General features: G+C 49.9%; 1 non-coding gene across 1 annotated transcript; it reads left to right on the top strand.

Moving 5' to 3' along the window:
• The first annotated feature begins 7,443 nt into the window (after positions 1-7,443).
• TRNAV-AAC (transfer RNA valine (anticodon AAC)) lies at positions 7,444-7,516 on the top strand. Its single transcript has one exon. It is a non-coding gene; the product is annotated as a tRNA-Val (tRNA).
• The last annotated feature ends 65 nt before the right edge of the window (positions 7,517-7,581 follow it).

Raw genomic sequence — 7,581 nt, 5'->3', positions numbered from 1 at the left:
AACAGGACAGACAGGAAATAAAATTCTTTAATTTGTACAAAGATATGTTTTAATTATTTTCTCAACCAAACATAAACTGCGAATTAGTAGTGTTTTGAGAAAATTTGAAAGGGAATAAAAATCTAGCGTTAACCAACATTTCTTAATCACTTCAGTTTATAGAACATAAAATATAGAATACTTTCTACATAGGGATGAAAATTCAATTTAGTGCCTTCCTGTGAGGCTTAAATAACATTTTTTAAATTTTTCCTTTGAATTGGATTCCATAATCAGAATTTATTTAATTTGCAAACATTTCCATTTAATAGCAGTTTGTCTGTACTTTTAAAAAGGGGGGAAAAACACCAAAAAAACCCCAAAACAACCAACTATTTCCACATAGTTTCACTTAAATTCCCCTCTTTGCACATTAAACTGTGTAACGCACCGAGTTCCACTCCAGTGTTTTACAAACGAATGGCTGTTGCCATCTACCGTTGGAAAAATAGGATCAGCAGCAAGAGATAACAGCACAGATAAGACGTGCGGAACAAAGGCTTCAGCAGCCACAGAGGATCAGCTCTTCCGACTGAAACCTTTGAAATACAAAACTCAAGTGACCGAAGAGTGGAGGAAAAAAGTCCTTTTTGCTCCTAAGCCCCTGTCATTTTCAGGTCTGATCCAGCTGGGAAGTAAACACGGATCCAGACTTTGACAAATTCATTGGGTACAGATCTGACAGTTTGGGAGGCTTCACTCAGCACTGCAGCTAGAGCTGAGTACACACAAACTTTAAAAAATTAACTAATATAGCTGAATTTAAAAATACCATTGGCCCAAGTTACGAGCATGCCTCTGCAGCCTGAAAACTGTAAATTCAGGAGGTAAAAGCCGTGCCTCAGGTGCCTGAGCACAGCCATGCAATACAAAGCTCTGCCTGGAAAATGGACCTGACCTGACCCACCGACAGGGCAGAGTCACCCAGCACAGCACCAGGAGCCAGAGCAGCTCTCCCAGGCTCTCCTGCCAGAGGTTTGGCACTTCCTGGGGTTGGTTTTTCCAAACTTCTGTTGGACAAAACGACTTCCCAACTTGGGTGAGTTGAGCTGATGCAGAGACTTGGGCAAAGAAAGGCACAAAAGTTTATTACATTTTTACACAGTCTTTAGTCCATGGTTTCTAGTATTTACAAAGATTTAATTGCATGTCTTCACTTTAGCATTGAATTACTTATGTATAGATAATTGAGACAAATTGAGACATATGCTTCTTCCACTCCAGTTCCTGACAAATATCCTTAGATACTACATCCAACACATTTTAAAGGTACCCCTTGTTGAGGTAATCTAGAAACAGAATTAGGGTAGGGATCTATTAATGTTTGCCAGACCTGTCAGAGGTTAAACAGCCTTTGAATTAAACCATTCTTTACTCTTTGATAATTATTATTATTTTTCCTTAAGACACTTTTTGTTGCCTCATAAGCAAGGTCAACTTGAACTGTTTTGTTGGACTCAGTATCTCGGTACAATGTTAACTCTGCTCCTGCTGTTCTTACAGACTCTGTGTGTGCTGTCACCTCTGCCAACAACTTTGGGAAGTGTTTAGCAGAATTCTCAGAAAGTGAAAAAACTCCAGCCTTTCTGTTGGTTATTTCAAATACATGGCAAAGTCTGGTTTAAATTTGCACACAAAGTCACAGCAACTTGTGTATCTATACTTGTCCATCTTTACAAACCTCTTACACTGATTTAAATCTTAAATCTTCCTTGCTTTGTTTGTTGTGCACTGACACATCGCATCCAGCCCAGACAACCATGATTGTTTTTAAACTAATGCAAGAAAGCTAAAACCTGCACTGGGAACAGATTAATGGAAGCAGTGTAAGAGAAAAATCCTGCTGCTTTCATGTACAGGGAATGAAAAAGGGCAAGGCATTGAGAGGAGGCTGAAAGCAGAGGTCGAGGTGGAGGCAGGAGCAGAGCACAGCTCAGGACCGCGCTCTGCCACAGCCCCACAGCTGGAAATGAGCCTTGGAAATGCACTCATGGGGGGGAGTGCTCGTCCCCTCGGGGGCCCCAGCTCTGTCAGCTCCCAAAACGCCCCCAGAGCTGTTTGCACAGCATGGCAATGCTACCCCTCCTGCTAGCCCACCAGTCCTATGGGATCCCCTGAAGGATTGCATCCGTGCTCAGCTGATTTCTTTTCCTAGGCTCTCCACAGAAGAGGATCCGTTTTCCCACAGGGACAGAAAGCTCTGGGGTGTTCAGAAACAGCACACCAGAAGATGACCATGCAAAAGGAAGGCAGCCCCAGGCACACAGGAGGGCAGCCAGGTCACTTCATCCTGCTGGAGGACACGCAGGGCTGGTCACCTTTGGCCAGAGCATGGTCCCTGTACCAGCCTGACAGAGCAAATGTCGTGGGACTGACCTCGAACGGCAGCAATGCCACCTTAAACACACCTGAGCCAGCTGGCCTTCAAAGCTCAGCCTCAACATCTGCTACAGAACCTCCTGAACACTCGGTGCTGATTCCTGAGCATCTGGCACTCCACAGGTCACCCAGGATGTGCGACCCTAAACCCCAAACTGACAGAATGCGACCCTCAAGAACGCCCTCTCAGAACTCTACTGAGCATAACACCGCCTCTTCTCCCAAACATAAACAGGATTTTAAGAATATGTTGAAATTTAACAAATCCAGAGATATTAAGAGGAGCACTTGCATCCTGGGGGAAGAAAATCGACTTGATGCCAGATGATAGAAGACGGAGCTGCTGCTGGGGCAGATAATTACTGCTAGCTGCAAGGCGACTTTTTTCTTGTCTGCTCCGAGGAGAGACATTGAATACAATTCCTTTGACACACTTGCAAACGGTTTGAAACACTTCAGGAGTGAAAGAGCTGAGAGCTTCTGTTTGCATTCCTAAAATGCCACATTAGCACGTTTTTGGCCTGTTTCACTGGGGCAGGTAGGGCAGGCTGATCAGAAGCAGTAGCAAGCTGTACCTACAGCTCCATTTGTTGCCCTGTCTGCAACAATGTCGTGTTACAGTTTTCCTTGCTACCATAAATAAATGGAAACAAAAGTATACCATGTTCTGAGTTCATTAGCATTTCCTCTCCGACATGTGGTTCTGCAGAGCAGATACTTTTTTATGACTACAGAAATTTGGCAGTTTCAGCTTGCCACCCCTTTTAGAAGGGGCAGCTAAAAAAATCATTTAAAATGCCACTAAACCAGGTATATTTAGAAGACTTTTTTTTTTTTTCAGAGAGACAATTGTAAGTCAAGTAGAGTTTCATTTGAAAAACCGTGTCCTAAGCACACTAAATATCTTGGCTCTGCATGTTTAGTTGAGAGTCTGAAATGAACTATTTGATGCTAAGCGAAAGCTGTTGCTTGGAAACAAGATAAAACAGTGAAAACACAATTGTTTGAACTAAGAAAGAACATTACCATTAGCAGAGCCAACACTAGTTTTAGCTGGATCAGATTTATTAAGCAAAGTCAGATTCCAGTACCAGAAAAGCCCTACATATCTTCAAGTGTGTGGGGTCGGCCTCTCCTGTTTCTGTTTATTCTGGCCGCGGAATGTTTCTTTCAAACAGAATAAAAAAATTGAGTACCCAAGTTCACTTCCATCCTCTGTGCAAGGAAAAAAAAAAAAGCAGAAGGCCACAAGATGGCACTGGTCAAACGCTCAGGATATTAACGGAGCATTGGTAAATGAGCACTGATGATGCCCAAGCCCAGTTCGTAGGGCTGTGTCTGCATCCCACACGTGCCCGCATGTCTGGTGTACCTTCTGTAAGTGCTTGATGCCAGAAAAGCAAGAAGGTTTCGCTATGGTCAAAACTAACAGCAGAGGTAACTGAGCAACCAGTTGCTGTGATGGTGATGGCACAGGATGGGCTCTGGGCATTTCTCCATCAGGCAGACAGTGCTGGGGCTCAGCACTCTGCAGGCAGGTTCGGTGCTGTGCCTCTGGCACACATTGCAGTGTTTCTTCACGGCAGTGCCAAAGCCCGAGCGCAGGAAGAGGAGTTGCTAAGGGAGGACAAGCCACAGCACCTTCCCCTCACAATCCTTGCTCCTCACTGCAGCGAAGTATTTGTCCCTAGCTCTCCACGCTGTCTTTCAGTTTTCACAAATTCAGCTCCTCGCCGCCGAAATCGATGAGTAAAACCCAACATTTCTTGAACTCGATGAATAAAATTCAGCATTCCTGAGCTTCCATCACCGCAGGGCTCTCCTAGATAAGATCTGGGCTGCGGTGGGCGCATCCCTCCCGCCGCCCGCACTCCGAGCGCAGCGCACGGCAAATCTCGGCGGGGACCGACGCTTCGGGGGCTCCCTTTGCATCCCCGGCCGGCCCAGCAGAGCCGGGGGCCGCCTGGATGCCCCGACCCCGGGGGGCCGGAGGGGTTTGGGGGTGTCGGGGCGGCGCCGGCCGCGCACCCCACGTCTCGGGGGGCGGCGGCTGCTCAGCGCCCAGCGGCGCCGCGCCCGTTTTGTTCTGCTGGGGTCCCCCGGCTGCCCAGGGTGGGCGCGCCGGCCCTCTGCTCCCGGCCGCCGCCGAGGCTGACAGAGCCGAACTCTTCGCGGCGGCAGCGGCGCTGAGCCCGCCGACCGCGGCCTCCACGAGGGGCGAGGGCGGGAGCATCCCCGGTTTCGGAGAAGGGACAGGGACCCCAGGGTGGGCCGGGGTGTGGATCCCCCTCGCTGGCTTTTTTTGAGACCGGAACTCTTTTCCCCCACCCCCTTTCCCCTGGGCCGCTTCCTTCGCCCGCTGAAAGTCAGCGAGTAAAACAGCGGGCGAGCGTGAGGGGCGCGGCCGCCATTAGGGTTAGTGGGCCATAGGGCCTGCCCACCCCGGCACAGGCCGTAAAGCGCCGCGCTCGCACTCTTATACCCCGCGGTCACGCCCTCAACGTTCCCATTGGTCAGAGGGGAGCCCTCCTCCGCTGCCATTGGCTATAATGGGATTAAGGGGAGGGGCACAGTGGGTGGCGGGAGTTTGGAACGCGCCGCGTGCTCGCGGGAGCGCGCCTGGGAGGGAGCGCGCATTCCCCGCCGCGGCTCGGGACCCCGGAGACGCGGACTGGGGCTGGGACAGGACCGGCGACCCGGGCCCGGGGCTTGCAGCAGGATCTGGGGGCTGGTGCCGGGGGTTTGGAAAGCGGTGCTTGCAGTTCGGGGGCGGGTGCCGGGATCTGGGGGCTGGCATCAGGATTTAGGGGCTGGTACCAGGATTTGGAGCCTGCGTTCGGGTTCATGCCGTCCCACAAGAGCATCCCTGAATGAGGAGCCAGGCCAGTCCTCTCGCACCGTTCCCCCAAAGCAGGGCTGTGCCAACCCCAGCATCCCCCTCCTCCCCCTCCCATGCTGTGTTGGATGATGGTTTTTATTCATCTTTATTCATCTCTGCCTGACCTCTCTTTGTGCAGGGCGGATGCTCCCTGCGGTGCTCCCTGGAGCATTCACTTCGGACCCCTCTGCTGCCTCCTGTTCCTCAGAGAGGCTTTTGTGTGTTTGCTTTTTCACCCTGCGATTTCCATGGAAAAGCAAGGAGTTTTGCAAGTGCAAAGGAGTGTGAAATAATAGTGTAGAGATCTTGTACATATGCCGTGCAAGATTGGTCTGGTAAAGAGCTTCTTAAAAAAAGTATTTTATATCTATTCAGAAAGATGTATTCACTGACCAAGAAGGAATAAATTGTGCTATTTGCTATGATTTTTACTGATTTGCTACAGACACAGGCTTCTCCCTGCTTGCTCCCAGGTAGCTGTAATCTTGGATTCTTTTTCAGGAAGTGTTAAGGAAAATCTGTTCTAAAAATACATCTATTTTAGAAACATTTTCTGTGCACTGTGTTAGGCTCAGCACAAGGAGCCTTCTGAAATCCAAATTGAAATCTTCCTAGGAGAAATTCTTAATTTCACCTCAACACCTGGGACCATGTATTCAGCTAAATTCCAGGGGAGAAGCCGCCAGAAAATACAAGACAGGACTGGAGTGGAAGTCCTTATGCCAACATGATGATGATTCATTCATGATAGATTTGGAGCAGAACTTGCCAATCCCTGGCAACTCTGTGCCAAAATCAGGAGGGTGGAAGAGGCTTTCAGGACAATTAAACCTTTGATTCTGAGCCATAATGTCACGGAAGGTGGAAAGTTTTTTCCACATTGCTGGGATTCTTAGTCATCCCTTCCTTAAGCCTGAGGCACACATAACATAATTTTTCTTTACTGCCTTGTACAAGCAGCTCCTGAACTCCTGTGACTCGTGAAGTGCCACTTTCACAATCCATGTTACACGATCTGAGAGCTCACAGCTGTCAAAAAACTGGAAAATACCAGGAGCAAAGCAGTAGCCTTCAGGGACTGGTGTCACTGATTGTCACTGTGGGTGACACTGTGGTTTGAGTCTGTCACACAGCCTGTGCTGAGACTGGAGACAGAGTGGGGGCACAGCTGGGCTGACACACAGAGCTGGCACGGCAGCCTGCTCAGGGGAGAGCTCTGCCATTTCTGCCCCACAGCCTCCCATTTCCCCAGGACACGACAATCCCGCGCTTTTCTGGATAAGTACAGGAATCAAACAAAATGCAGTGGTATTGGACAAGCACTTTTCCAGCCTGGTCTCCATGGCAACACCAGCATCTCTGGCCTCTCACCAACATCTTTGGTCAAGGTATATTGGGGATGTCCCAGGTAAATGACATTGGGAATGTGTACACTTCAATTACGTGTTTTGTTTTGAAAGAAATTCTGGGAATGCATTTGACCTGTTCACAATCCAGGCAACTTCAGCTCCTCAGAGAAGGTTATAGGATGCATCTTTCCACCAGTTGGAGTTTGGCTTATGTTAACCTCTGCAAAAAGTGGCAAAACTACATTCCCTTCTGTAGCTTCTGCTGTTATTTCAGTTCCTGGTGCACTAGAAAATCCAGAAGGATTAGTCACTTCCCCATTCTCCAGATCCAGCTGTGGTGAGAGGCCTGCAGAGCAGATGCTGCCAGATGTCACACACTCCATGCCCAGCTCCCAGCTCTCCAGTCCGCTGGTTCATCACTGCCCTGCCCTGCCAGCAGTGCCAAACATTCCCTTTTCCTTGAAATGTCTGGTTCCCACCGGTGCTGTCACTCCTGGTGTGCGTGGAGAGCACCTGGCACACTTGGAGAGCCCCGCACAGGGTGTGCCCTGCCGGGGCTGGGGGCGGGCAGGGGCCAGGGGGAGGCTGCGGGTCCCGGGGGCGTGTGGTGGGGTCCGTGGGGTGCGAGGCCCGGCTGAGCGCGGGGATCCGGGCACGGTGCGGGGCAGGAGGGGAGGGGACAGCTGGGACAGCAGGGGCAGACAGGAGGGGACAGCGGGACAGACAGTGGGGGGAAAGCAGGGACGGGCGGATATGATAGGATTAGATTCGTAACTGGAGAGAGGGTTGCTCAGCGGCGTTTCCGTAGTGTAGTGGTTATCACGTTCGCCTAACACGCGAAAGGTCCCCGGTTCGAAACCGGGCGGAAACACCAGCCGAGCTGGCTTTTTTTTCTCTTCCTGCCGGGCCGCAGTGCGCACTGCTCTTGCCTTCTCA

Source organism: Agelaius phoeniceus, chromosome 10 (assembly GCF_051311805.1).
Source record: "Agelaius phoeniceus isolate bAgePho1 chromosome 10, bAgePho1.hap1, whole genome shotgun sequence".
Lineage (NCBI taxonomy): Eukaryota > Metazoa > Chordata > Aves > Passeriformes > Icteridae > Agelaius > Agelaius phoeniceus.
The sequence above is the reverse complement of the archived record's forward strand: the minus strand, read 5'-3'. Positions and strand labels throughout refer to the sequence as shown.